At 48.1% G+C, this 14562-nt stretch overlaps 1 pseudogene across 1 annotated transcript in view; it reads right to left on the bottom strand.

The window, feature by feature from the left end:
* Positions 1-1352: 1352 nt before the first annotated feature.
* The window catches only part of LOC311530583 (E3 ubiquitin-protein ligase TRIM15-like), a 48494-nt pseudogene continuing 35284 nt past the window's right edge, over positions 1353-14562 (bottom strand). Inside the window, exons 3-8 of the transcript XR_014714565.1 lie at positions 13804-14034; positions 13472-13494; positions 11248-11363; positions 6511-6570; positions 3629-3757; positions 1353-2312 (exon numbers count right to left, since the gene is read on the bottom strand). The product of XR_014714565.1 is annotated as an E3 ubiquitin-protein ligase TRIM15-like (transcript). The remainder of the gene's footprint in view (positions 2313-3628; positions 3758-6510; positions 6571-11247; positions 11364-13471; positions 13495-13803; positions 14035-14562) is intronic.

The raw sequence follows: 14562 nt of genomic DNA, 5'->3' as shown, positions 1-14562 counted from the left end.
TAGAGGTTTTTAAGGCCTGGCTTGACAAAGCTTTGTCTGGGATGATTTAGTTGGGTTTGGTCCTGCTTTAAGCAGGGGATTGGATTAGATGACCTCCTGAGGTCTCTTCCAACCCTAATCTTCTACGATTCTATGAATGTTTGTTAGGTATATCTGGCTCTCGTTTTCCATCTCTAAACTCCCTCACAAAACTCCCTGATTTGCTAGCTCCTCTGGTACTTAGGAGCTGCCTTTTAAAATTTCTGAGTTAGTCCTGCCCCTTCATGAAGGCCTTCAAAAATCACAGCTGGGAAATTAAAGGGAAACAAGCCAACAGAACTTTTTGTAGGCTTCATTTACATTAAGTAAATGTCAGGCTTTAAAGCAGCTGAGAGGATCTTCAGTAACCAGAACATATGGGAAAATGTCCAAAAAATTGAAGCATAGTTCTTTTGAGGAACTAAAATGGCACAAATATCCATGAATTAATGTATGAAATTAAAGAGTTACAGCTTCACTTTCGGTAACATTTTATAAGTCATCGCTCCCTCTCTCTTTCCTTCTCTCTTTCCTTTCATTCTATCCATTTTTGCTCATAATCTTTTTTAGCTTTTGTTACCCACCCTGGTTTATTTCTGACTTCTCCATTCTCCTCTAGTCACTGTTAACTGATTATTTTTCTCTCATAGTCTCCATTCTGTCCCCCAATTTTACCCCTTCCCCATTTGCTCCCCCTGGGTGTTTCCCCTCTCAAGAATGTTTTCCTTTTGCTCTATCCATTTCTGTTTTTCACCCTTTTTCCAGGACTCTCCCTTTATTCTTGCTTCCTCTGCTCCCTCTGGTTAAACCCACTCTGTCCCTGCTTCTTCCAGTGTTCATTCCCTCTGAAGCACCTGGCATTGGCCACTGCCGTAAGACAGGATACTGGGCTAGATGGACCTTTGGTCTGACCCAGTCTGGCCGTTCTTATGTTCTTAATTCTTAGAAAATCATGAGATTGACACACCGCTTGCCCCCCCCCTCCCCAAAAAGAGATTTTTAAAGAAGATTCTATAATGGTTTCTGGTCTGTCTTTTGGTTTTTAATTTTCCCCTGCCTATCCCCTATGTCTGTGTGACAAATAGAGACATCCCATATCTACAGAGGAATGTGACTTTGGCCCCTGTTGCAGGAGCTGTCACTGGGGGGCCCCAATGAGATCTGATTAAAGAGTTTTGTACAAAATGCTCCCTGCTGGTGTAGAGGTTCCAGCTTCTCTCTAAACTCCAAATCCCAATTAATTAATTCTCTATCCCTGCTGCCACCACATCTGCCTGTCCCCCAGCCCAGCAATTACTTCTCCCACCAAACCCTACATCCCTCCCTGCCCCACAGTGACCCTCTGCTTCTCCTGCAGCTTCAATGGTTCTCCCTTTCTCTCTCGCCCCCCCCCCGCCTCCCAAAATTCCTGGTGCTGCAGAGATGGAGGGGGAGGAGATGGAATAAGGAACCAGAGGGTTGGGTACACGGGAGTCCTCCAGGGTCATAGAGACTAGCATGACTGGGGCTAGGGAAGCCCATTTTTTAATTCCCCCCATGTATTAATGACACTGTCTGACTGAAGATCCCCAGAGTCCTCCTGGACCATAGAAGATAGCGACAGTCTAAATAGCTCCCTGGGCAATGAGATTGGCTTCTCCATCTTGATTACTTGCTTCTTTCTGTGGTTTCACAGTCCAGACATGAGACCCCAAGGACCCTCCAGGGTCATAAAGACTGGAGTTTCCAAGGCTAGAGAGGCTGATTTCAGGGTCCTCAGTGCAATATTCCACCCCCTGTGTCTCAGGGACACAGTCTGAGCTCGGATCCTGCCCCCACCCAGAGCCAGGGGTAGATTCTCTCCGCAGGGACAGAGGCTGGTGGGAAAGTGAAGACTGGGGCCTTGTTATCAGCATCGAAAGATGTCACTTGGCCCCATTCACAGTCCAGACAAACCTGGATCCTCCTGGGGACCTGGCTCAGGGGTAGTATGGTTGCAGGGGAGGTGAGAACCTGGAACAGACTCAACTACTGCACAGCCCAGATCCCCACTTCAGGGTTAAAGCTGACTTCTCCCTTCCTCCTCACAGACTCTTTTGCCACTCCCACAGACCAGAATCCTCTGTCCCCCACCTCCACATCCCAGCAATATATCCCTGAAGTGAATCCCTCAGAGCCCAGCACACAGGCCCAGGAGTCAAATCTCTCTGGATTGTTCTGCAGATGTTGCCTGGTGTCTCCCCATTTCACACTTTTCTGATCCTCAGACAGGATGAGTCGGGGATGAGCCGTGTCTGGATCCAGAATCACATTCACTACGGGAGAGAGAGAATCAGAGTTCAGCCCTGGGGGAATCTGGGACCATTTCTCACACTCCCTAACATCCCTGCTTGGCAGTTCCTCAACCTGTGTAATGGGATCCACTTCTGTACTTTCTCATTTGAATATAGAGCCTGCAGCTCCCTGCTCCCCAGCTGGGGCTGGTTCATTCCCAGCAACAGAGACTTGGCAAGGAAGGTAGCAAAAGCTTGTAATTAGGAGAGTCCTGAGGAGGCAGGTACCAACTTTGAACCCCAGAGGGAGTCTCCTCCCATAAATGCATCCTCCACTGCCAGGCCTGGGAGCAGAGATGAATTCGCAGCACAGGGGAAGAGCCAATAGTTCAAGGCCAGTGAGCAGGAAGCAGGAGGTGGCAATGGGTGGGGCAGCCCCTTGCCAGCCCAGAGAGAAGGGAGGTCTGCAGGTAGCAGCACTAGAGAGACACCATCTCCCCAACCCACAAAGCAGCTGCAATGGCAGAGTCCAGCCCTGCCCAAAGGAGAAGAGCCATGGGGAACAGTCTGTCCCCCAGGTGAAATGGGGAAGGGTGTGGCAACCAGGAGGCTCTCTCTCCTGACCACCTTGAAGGTAATATTGGAAAGGCTTGTCAATGTCAATACAAATTCTCAGATCACAATTAAGGTGGCTTTAGGGCTGGGCAGTGCAAGTGTCTCTGGTTATTGCTGTGTGGGAGAGTTGCTTTCATGGACATTTTCTGTTAATGGAAGGAAAAACTCCCCCAAAGCTCACCCTGGATGTGTGATCCCAGAGATCCTCCCTTCCCTGCTCTAGCTCAGGAGGGAAAGAGTCTGGAGGGGAAAAGGGTCACAGAGATTAGAGCACAGCGTCTCTGATTTACAACACCAGCCTGGGGAGCTGCTTCTCTCTCCTGAATGCCTGAGAATAAGCAGAGATGCCCTGGCAGTTCGTCCCCCTGGCTGCTGAGACTTTCTGTGGTGGCTGCTTTTTCCCTCCTTCCCAGCTGCATCTCCCTACTCTTCCACGCCTTAGTGTGCAGGTGGTTGAATCCCCCTTGGTGCATCAGAGGATAGCCCTGGATGGTACAACCAGACTCAGAACTAGAGTGACTGGATGGAGCCCACAGTGCTCAGCCAGTGCACGGGGCTGCCCACCCTACATGTCCCCTCCTTTGTGTTCCAGAAGGTGAGGACAACCTAGCCTCTTGCTTCTCTTGCTTTCCTCAACCAGGTCCTGTGAGAAGGTGTTTCCCACTCATCCCTCACAGCTGGCCCTCTGTAACTCATCATCACCTCTGCACCACAAGCCTCCCCAGGCACCTTTGACACACCACCTGTATTGGCTGAAGGACATCCAGCTGGTCCACCTCTGTACCAGTCCCCGAGAACATCTGTACATGCTTGTGCTCCACACCATCCACTTCCTTGCCTTTGTGTTCCATCCTGACTCCAAATGGTGGGACCTACAGGAGAGAAAATGAGGAACTGTGGTGGGCCAGCCTGTACTCCACTTTTGTTCCACAGCCCACTGGGGATATTAGGTGGTGTGTCAGCTTGCAGCCCCTTTTCCAGCTCTTTTTGAACCTCTTACTAAAGTTCTGGCTGCAATATTCCCTGCACCTCCTGATGTATACACACCCCATTTGTGACTTCAGAAAGTGGCAAGACCTCCTTATTAATCTCCTCTTGGTGATGGCCAAGATGGCCACACATCACTGCAGGAGGACAAATCTGGAGGGAGGAAGAAGTGCTCTGAGACTGTGGCATGTATATCCATTCCCTTTTAAAATCATGTCTCCAGGCACAGTTCCCCTGGGCAGTGTTCACTGACTCCTTAGATACCTTTGAGGAGCAACAGATGCTCTCTGGGGTTCTCTGCTTGGTGTCCCCTTCTGGCTCCCTCATTTTTAACTTCTGACCTCTCTCCTTGTCCTGGTTTCTCTTTCATTGTCCCAAATACTCCATTGTTCCCTGGGCTTCATGGTTTCTCCCCCTTAGTTGAGGGGACGGGCCTTTAGCTTTGGGAAGGCGTAGATCCACCATGTCCCAGTACATGCAAATAGCATCTCCCTGCTTTTCCTGCTGGAGCTTCTCCTTTGAGGGTTAGAGAGGAAGGTGAGAACCTGAAGTTGCAGGGAGGGGAGTTAGAGGAAGAAGGTAATAGATATAAACCTGGGGGAAGCTCTATACTGAACCTGTCCTTCTCTCCCTGGCCTGGGAGAAGAGAAGGGGATGGGTATTGGGGATGATCCACTCAGGCCAGAGAGTGGCCCCTTCTCCAGCCCAGAGAGCAGGGAGGATGTGGCAACATCACAGAGGGACCATATCTCTAACAGAGGAGAAAGAGAGCAACTCAAATGGGAGATCTCAGCCCAGCCCAGCTGAAGAGAAAGATGGGATGCTGGTGAAGAGCAATCGGAGCGAGCCTCTCACATAGGGGAAAGGAAAAAAATGTGGCAACCCTTTGAATTTAATATTTAAAGCGCTTACGGACATGTATGGAAATGCCAGGGTCAGCATTAATGACCTATCTGTGTTGGTGAGGGAGAGTGTATCTACACAGCAGTTTAAGCCAGGGTCTGAGCCTGGGCTCAAGCCAAACCCTCATTGCATCCACACTGCAAATATGCTAATCTAGGGCTCTGATCCAGAGTCCCAGGACCCTGCAGGTCTGGAGGGTCAGAGCCCATGTTAAACTGGAACCCGGGTCCAAGCCCTATTGGTTTCCTATGTGCATGCATCCGTGGCTTGACTTGGGTGTGGAAGTCTTCTGGGTGTATCCTATAGTTCCTGGAGGCGGAGGAGCAGTGCTACAGGCAGCCAGCACAGCATGCCAGACACAGCATTACTACCTGGCCGAGAGGTCCCCTTTCCTGCTCCTCCCACAGTGGTGGTGGAAGTTTCTCCTCCATGGTGGTGCACGGAGCTTGCCTGGAGCAGGGAGCAAAGTTAGGAGGTGGGTCATCCTTCCCTCAGCCATACTGAGCCGAGAGCTCTGCCACTTCTTCTCCCTGCAGGGCAGCTGCTATGGTCCCTGCTCTGCTCACTGGCCCTTACTCCAGGCCCTCCTGCCCTCTCTTAGGCTGCAGGTGCAGGGTCACCTGGGCAGCATGCACTGTTAGGGTGGTCAGTGGGAGCCAGCACCAAAACTTCTCCGCAGCATCCCAGAGGTCTGGGGGTGTGGTGATGGCAGGGATAAGGGATTCCCCAGGGTTGCTGGAGCACACTGCATCCCAAGCCTTGGGGATGGATTTTGCCACTTTGCAGCAAGCAGCAGCCAGACTGGAATGTGTGTGTGTCTTCCCTCTGACACCTTCATTTTATGTCAAACTTCAAAACAAACTGAAAAAATCAAGCAAGCAAGCAAAAACTTGATAATTGATCATCGTATTTGAAAAATTAAGAATTACAAAGTTTCACTGTAATAGTTTGACACCCTGGAGACTGATGTCCTCATTATCCTTAGGACAGGCACCAGGGGCATGTTTTTGCCAATGTGACCGAGCCTAGAGCTGGAGAACCCAGTTATCCGACTAGACAGTAATTCAGTATAATGCCCTCTCAAATGGAGACAGCCACCAAATGAGCTAATTACGCGGCGTATGTACTCACGTGCTCCTTACGGGCACCCGCGTCCCATCAATAGCACCACCACAGTTAGGAAACAGGATTGGCAGTCGCGTTTCCCCCCAGTGCAGAAAATTCTTAACCTAGAGTTAAAATGCAGTGTTGATGCTCAAGCCCAGGATTCCCTGACAAGAGGTCAGCTGACTCAAATCCCTTACGCTTACATTGCTATGTAGGCCTAGCCTCAGAGTGTTTCTTGGTCAGGGAGAGTGTTTCTGTTCGTCAGTGGGTGCAGGGACTCAACACTAAGGATGGTATCAGGATTGTTTGTGTGATTTCGGCTTGGGATTTCTTAGTATTTCATGTTTCAGAGTAGCAGCCGTGTTAGTCTGTATTTGCAAAAAGAAAAGGAGGACTTGTGGCACCTTAGAGACTAACCAATTTATTTGAGCATAAGCTTTCGTGAGCCACAGGTGCCACAAGTCCTCCTTTTCTTTTAGTATTTCATGTTTTTGTTTTTATTTTTATTTTTAGGGGTGTGTGTCATGGTCAGTGTTGGTTTGGTTTGTACATTTATCTAGAAGTTCATGAAAATGTTTTCATGGGATTTTCCTCTTTATTTAATGATAATCTCCACCTGAAGTCTCACCTGGTCTGTGTGATCCTAAGGATTTCCCTCTTATTGTCTCCAGTTCAGATGGCAGAATGTCTGGAGGGGGAAAGGATAAGACAGATGATATTTCATGCTGTCATATTTGTGACATCCTCACTCTTAATTGACATAATTGTATTTTAATTATGAGAGAAAAACAGTTGAAGAGAGACAGAGACACACCCAGATTTTTAACAAAGGCTAATATGAATCATCCTATTTTCTCTTTCATTCAAGCGTCTCAAATCAACAGAACCAATATCCATGAAGCCTCAGAACCACTCAAAGAGACACTATGTGGAAGACAGATTTTCTGTTCCCTCATCCTCCAAACCCAGCTGATTTCTCATTCTCCTTTTACATTTTGTCATGAGCCAGGCCAGATCCTGCAAAGATTTTAGCATTAATGTAACTTTACAAACATTGGCCTCTTTCACATCAGTGGGATGCTGAGACTTTTCAGGATGAGGAGCCTGAATTGTGAGCTCTTTGGGTCTCAGTATATGTACAGAGCTCAGTATATGTACAGAGCTCAGCACAATGGGGCTTTCATTCTGCATAGACTGAAATACAAATAATCTTAAAATTATTTCATAAATGTGGAAACTGAGTCAGGGAGAGAATTGGCTCAATGGGCCTCATTCACCCCTGCACTGGTAAAAGGATGGGGGAAGCAGTTTGTGGTTCTCCTATTCAGTAGCTGCTGGGGTCAGTGCAGACATTGGCACAGGCCGCGGAAGTCCGGAGGTCCAGCCTGAGTTGCACCTCTGGTCCAGTGGCCCCTAGATGACTTCTCCCGGAGGCAGTGTCAAAGGCACAGCTTTACCCTGGCCACACCCCATTATTCCTGCTCCACCCCTTCCTCCTCTGCCCAGCCCTCAACAACTCCACTCTATTCCCTGCTTTCCCGGGAACACTCCTTGAGCCTGCAGCTGCTGTGGAGGAGCTGGAGGCACAAGAGGCTCCTGTGCTGCGAGGATTCCCCTGGGTTTACACCTTCCCTACAGCCCCTTTGGCCCACACAAGCTGCCACACGGGGCCAGAGCACAATGGTGAGCTGGGTCCACATTTCAAAAGTGGCCTTAAATTGAGGGTTTACGTTTTGGGTGCCGACCTTTAGGCCTTGTCTACACTGTTTTGTCGGCAAAAGGCAGCTTTCATTGACAAAACAGTGGAGGTGTACACACTACAATGCACCTCTTGGTGACAAAACTCTCCTGCTTTACTGACAAAATATAACCACCTCAATGGGAGGCATAGAGATTTTTGCAGCAAAGTTAGATCAACAAAGTGTCAGTGTAGACACTGTGTTTGTTACGTTGCTGTAACTGGCCTCCGGAAGGTATCTCACGATGCCCACCGTAACCGCTCTGCTCACTGTTTGGAAATCTGCTGCCATTCATCCAGCTATGTAGACATGTGTCCCTCCCCTTTCAAAGCCCCAGGAAGTCCCACATACACAATTTGTCTCTCTTTCTCACATACACACTGTTAGGATATAGATATTCAGGCCTGTCTGTAAAGGCCTATACTCTAAGAATTTAGGTGTATTCTTATCACTTGGCTAGTGATAGAGGTATAAAAGAAAGAATCAAAATCACTGTCTGCTGGTGTAAGGGCCTTCTCTTACTGTGACAGTCTGAGGCCCTGTTCTTAGGCTAAGGCCTTTGGCTAAGCAGCAGAGGCAGCCATAAGCTGGGAAGCGAACGGTCACATCCTCACATTCCAAACTAGTCACATTGAAATAAGGTGCTATTGGGCTGTTAGGCACTATCAGGACAGGACTGTATTCCTATCACCTCCAGAGAAAGGGAAGTGCCTAGAAAATGTAAAAGGAAACTTAGTTTGATAGCATCCTGTCTGGCAAGAACTCACTTATCAATAGCTGGGATGTGAAATCCTCACTTCTGTATTGTTTTGTCATTATAGTTCCCACTTTGCTGTTGTTTGTCTGTATAATCTGTCTGGTTCTGTGATTGTTCCTGTCTGCTGTAGAATTAATTTTGCTGGGTGTAAACTAATTGAGGTGGTGGGATATAATTGGTTACATAATCATGTTACAATATGTTAGGATTGGTTAGTTAAATTTCAGGAAAATGATTGGTTAAGGTATAGCTAAGCAGAACTCAAGTTTTACTATATAATCTGTAGTCAATGAGGAAGTGACGGCTCTGGGGGTGGGGATGGGCATGTGAGATGGGAACAGGGAATGGGGGTAAGAAAATTGGAATCATGTTTTGCTAAAGGGGGAGATGGGAACAGGGAATGGGAGTAAGGAAGTTGGAATCATGTTTGGCTAAGGGCAGGAATGGGAACAGGGACACAGGTGTAAGGCTTTGTGGTGTCAGAACTGGGAAGGAGGATACTAAGGAAGGAAACTGGAATCATGCTTGCTGGAAGTTCACCCCAATAAACTTTGAATTGTTTGCACCTTTGGACTTCGGGTATTGTTGCTCTCTGTTCATGCGAGAAGGACCAGGGAAGTAAGTGGGTGAAGGAATAAGCCCCCTAACACACACTCCCCACACACACAGTCTCTCACACGCTCCGCCAACACATTCTCTCTCTCTCTCATGCACAACCCCCCCACATGCTGTCACACATGCTTCCCCCACACAAACACACACTTCTGTGGGCTTCTTGTATTACTGTTAGGGTTACCATATTTGAATCTTCAAAAAAGAGGACACTACATTGGGGGGGGGGGAAGGGGGTATTTGCTTGCCCCACCTGCCCCCGCCCCAACTCCACCTCTTCCCCGCCCCCATTCCAACCCCTTCCCCAAAGTCCCCAACTCTGCCCCCTCTCTGCCCCATTGGACCCCGCCCGCTCCTGGCTCTCTCGCCGCTCGCCTCTTCACTGCCCACCGCTGGCTCGCCGCTCGCCTCTTCACTGCCCACCGCTGGCTGGCTCGCTGCTTGCCTCTTCACCCTCCCCGCCTACCACTTGCCTCCTCACCCACCCACCAGCCAGCCACTGGCTCCCTCGCCGCTCGCCTCTTCACCACCATGCCCCACTCGCCTACTCACCCCTCCTGCCGCAGGTCGCTCTGGCTCCTAGGATCAGGGGCAGCCAAGGGGTCTCCATGGGCTGCGCCCGCCACAAGCGTGAGCTCCGTGGCTCCCATTGGCCAGCACCAAAGAAAAGCACCAATGGGAGCTGCCGTAGTCATGGAGTGGGGCTTACAGGTGCCGGCAGCACGCAGAGAGCCCTCCCCCCGCCACCCCTGACTCGACCCGACCCTAAGAGCCAGAGGCACCTTCCGGGGGGCGAGGTGGGGAGTCCCAGCGGTGCTTACCTGGGGTGGATCCCATGAAGCATCCGGAAGGTCCCTCTGGCTCCTAGGTTCGGGTCAGGTCGGGTCAGGGCGGGGGCGGAGGGCTCGCTGCCCGCTGCTGGCACCTGCAGGCTCTGCCCCCGCAGCTCTGATTGGGCAGGAGGCAGCACGCGGAGACCACCTCTGCCTCTGTGCCAAGGGGCCGCCCACACTGCAGGCTCCTGCCAGCGGGCAGGTGCCGGGAGCTGCCCCAGGAAGCGCCACCAGCCCCGGGACTTTGGTGTGTGTGGTGAGGTGAGCGGTCCCCAATATCGGGACAAAGGGCGTCCCGACCGATGTGGCAAAATCCCAGACGTTTTTAGATATTTAAAAATTCCTCCCAGATGGTGATTTAAGAACCAAAAAGCTGGACATGTCCGGGAAAATACGGACGTATGGTAACCCTAATTACTGTTCAGCAGTGTCAGTTTGGTCATATTATCAAGCGTTACTCTAAAAAGTGATCTAAGATGTGTAACTTTTCAGGCACACACAGAAATCATTACAAGGTTCATAGCACAGTGCAAAGAAACAATGCCAGGTTCAGCACACTACAGCAACACACGTTACTGTGGCTCAGTGTTAAAATGCTCCTTCAAGGCATCCTCCAGCCAAATAGCCCCCCATTGGGTTCCCCCTATAGCCTTGTGTTCAATACAAGCACAATACACAGCACAGCACAATACTGAACAGCAGCATAGTATCCATGCTTTCTGACAGTGATGGCTGGGGTGCAGGTTGCCAGGGCAGTTGAAAAATAGCTGGCCATACAGTAGGATGCCCATGGAACAATGAGATTGAGAAACCTTCATCATGTGACTCTCTACCTGCCTGCATGAGGCATTGCAAACCCTTCACAAAGCACCTTCTGACCAGTGGCACAGTGGGATAGCTACCCAGAGCTGTCTGTGTCAATGCAAAGCTACTATTGTGGATGTGCTTTGCCGACACAAGGAGCACAGTGTGGACATGCAACAGTGGTTTAATTATAGTAGTGGCTGTTTGTTGGCGTAACTGGAATCGACAAAACTCTGTAGTGTAGATAGACAAGGCCTTAGGCACCTGGGGCCCGGAGTTCCTTGGTAATGGGCACCTGCAGATCCTACGGACTCCAGCTGCATGTGGGGCTGCTAAAAAGCTCTGGAGCACATGCCCCGTAGTTCTGTAGTTGGAAGAGAGAAACTGAGGTACCCCAAATTTTGTACATTTTTACCTTAATGATTGTACCAAAGTTCACAGAGTGAAACAATGTGAAAGATCCTGGCACCTGGGCCCTTACTTCATCTGCTCAGTTTGTCTGCTTTCTACTTGTTATTAAATAGGTACATAATCTAATTGAACCAGTTGCCCAGAGCCCATCTCCACCCATAGTCCCAGAGACACACCCTGGTTTCCTTTCCTAGATCCCTTCTCAGTACCTTTGAACTTCCACAGAATCTCCATTAGAGCAATATTTTGCTGGGAGAAATCACTGAGTCTCTTTTCCAGCTCAGGAGAAATCTCCACTGGCTGGAGGAACTTCCCCTTCTCGCACCTGGAGAGGAAGAATTTCATGATATTATGTTTCTTTTAGTGACTCATTATAATTCCTTGCTAGTGGAAGTTGCTGCTCTTATGGGCCTGGAGTTAGAATTCCTCCACTTCTCCCAGTCTCAGAGCAGGCACAGCACTGGCCATGGCAGTGCAACCTTTCCCTAAAGGCCCCATTAATATTCTTCATCTCTGGCCTGGGCAGAGCAGATCTGTACATCAAAGGGGAATCATGTTTTCATGACCAATTCACTCCTTCGCCTCCATGCACTAATACTAGTATGTTCCCATATTTCATGCGCACAGTGTTATCAGATTGTTCTTTCAGGAACTAGATTGAAACCTCAGGGGCCCCCGCCCCCACCAGTTCCTTCCACACAGGTCTCCAAACAGTCCTGAGGTGGTAAAGACTCTTGATTCCTGCTGTCCAGGGCATGATTGTAACCAGTGCCTTGAGATGAAAGGCCCATATTGATCCTCGGGGTTCTGAAGCAGCCAATTCCCCAGGGATGTAACATCTCTAGGAAATACTGTAGGCCAATCTTTCCCACTGAATAGATAATTCAAGAGTCCTGTGTTAAAGGGTGAGGATTAAATGCATAAATGGGAATTACATTCTGAACGTGACCTTGCCCCATATATTTTGCTGCAGTGCCCTGGGGAACTATAGTAAAGAACAGCATTATCAGATACATAGATGAACATGATTTGTTGGGGAAGAGTCAACATGGTTTTTGTAAAGGGAAATCATGCACCACCAATCTACTAAAATTCTTTGAGGGGGTCAACAAACATGTGGATAAGGGGGATCCAGTGGATATAGTGTACTTAGATTTTCAGAAAGCCTTTGATAAGATCCCTCACCACAGGCTCTTAAGCAAAGTAAGCTGTCATGGGATAAGACGGAAGGTCCTCTCATGGATTAGTAACTGATTAAAAGATAGGAAACAAAGGGTAGGAACAAATTATCAGTTTTTAGAATGGAGAGAGATAAATAGTGGTGTTCCCCAGGGGTCTGTACTGGGATCAGTCCTATTCAACATATACATAAATGATCTGGGGTAAACAGTGAGGTGGCAAAATTTGCAGATAATGCAAAACTACTCAAGATAGTTAAGTACAAAGCAGACTGTGAAGAGTTACAAAGGGATCTCACAAAACTGGGTGACTGGGTAAAAAATTTGGCAGATGAAATTCAATACTGATAAATGCAGAGTAATACATATTGGAAAACATAATCCCATCTATAGTTATAAAATGAGGGGGTCTAAATTAGCTGCTATCACTCAAAAAAGAGATCCTGAAGTCATTGTGGATAGTTCTCTGAAAATATCCCCTTGATGTGCAGTGATAGTCAAAAAAGCTAACTATGTTGGGAATCATTAAGAAAGAGATAGATAATACAACAGAAAATATCACATTGCGTCTATATAAATTCATGCAAAATCTTGAATATTGCATGCAGACCTGGTCACCCCATCTCAAAAAAGGTTCAGAAAAGCACTACAAAAATGATACTGGTTATGGAACAGCTGCCATATGAGGAGAGATTAATAAGACTGGGACATTTCATCTTAGAAAACAGACGGCTAAGAGGGGGGCTATGATAGAGGTCTTTAAAATCATGACTGGTGTGGAGAGAGTAAATAAGAAAGTGTTATTTACTCCTTCTCATAATGCAAGAACTAGGGGGTCACCAAATGAAATTAATAGACAGCAGTTTTAAAACAAACAAAAGGAAGTATTTCTTCACACAACGCACAGTCAACCTGTGGAAGAGGATGTTGTGAAGGCCAAGACACAAACAGGGTTAAAAAAAGAACTAGATAAGTTCATGGAGCATACGTCCATCAGTGGCTATAAACCAGCTTGGTGTTCCTAGCCTGTGTTTGGCAGATGCTGGGAATGGTGACAGGGGATGGATCACTTGACGATAACCTGTTCTGTTCATTCCCTCTGGGGCACCTGGCATTGGCTGCTGTTGGAAGACAGGATACTGGTCTGACCTAGTATGGCCATTCTTATATTTTTATGAAATGTAGAGTCGATACACTGTCCAAGCCCTTTCACAGCATCGTGAAGAATGAGGGGAAGTGAAATAGAGCCACATACCTGCTCAAGGTGCTTCTGACATCCTAGAGAGGAAAGAGACAGAAAAACAATTTTAGTCCCAAATGCCACCCACTGGGGATCCCAGAGAAGGGATTTTGCAGATATGGGTAAAAGAGGCCCTGCCTTGACCCTAGGGCCATGGATTTGCTGAGTTAATGTCATCTCTAATATAAATAAGTCTGTAATTCTTCAAAGAGAAACAATAATTCACATTTCAGGAATGCACACACTGAATTACACTGTGACCTCTGACTGCTGGTCTCCAGTGCCCATGATTCAGGAGCTGTCCTATCCCTGTGTTTGGATCAGGGATGTTTATAACTCAGTCTCACCCGCAGGAATTCACTTGCTGGCTTCTGACACTTCCCCTCCAGATCACTGATCAAGTTGCTGAGACGGGAAATCTCCTCAGACATTTTAATGACATTGTCATTCTGTATCTTCACAATCGCCTTTTCCAGATTTTCCAGCTGGGCCAACAGGAGGTGCTCTTCTTCTTCCAGAAACTGCCACAGTTGCTGAAATTCAGATACAACCTTCTGCCTCTTGTTTTGTGTCTGTATCTATTTTTTTTAAAAGAAAGGAAAGGTAAGGGTTAGAGAGAGAGTCTAGGGTCCGTTCATGGAGTGCTGATTCTGCAGGAGGGAGAATTTCTTTGAAAATTCTGTGATGTCTAACACATGATTATACCCTGTCGTTACTAGGGAGAGGATTTTCTACCACTTTCCCATTTGTCCCTAACATTTTTTCATGGTATGTTTCTATGTCTGACATAGTCAGCACACTGTGTTAAGCCAGACCCAGAGCAGCAGCCAGCAGGACTGAGCACTACATTAACAGAGATGCGAGGGGAGAGAAATAATTAACAATGCAAGAAATGTCTGCAGACTCAGGCAGATAGCACTGCACGAGACATAGTCTGCTCACCTTGGGAGGAGTTTTGTGAAAGACACAAGGGCTAGAAATTAACTCATTAATTGGAATGGAAGCTTAGATTCTACAGAATATGATGTGGTCCTGCTCCTGAGAGAGGATTTCTCAGGGCCGGTGTGTGTATGTGTGCGAAGACATAGGACTCTAACACAGACATC

The sequence above is a fragment of the Lepidochelys olivacea genome (genome assembly GCF_965140295.1).
Source record: "Lepidochelys olivacea isolate rLepOli2 genome assembly, chromosome: 14".
Classification (NCBI taxonomy): Eukaryota; Metazoa; Chordata; order Testudines; family Cheloniidae; genus Lepidochelys; species Lepidochelys olivacea.
This window is presented reverse-complemented; position numbering and strand designations above follow the sequence as displayed.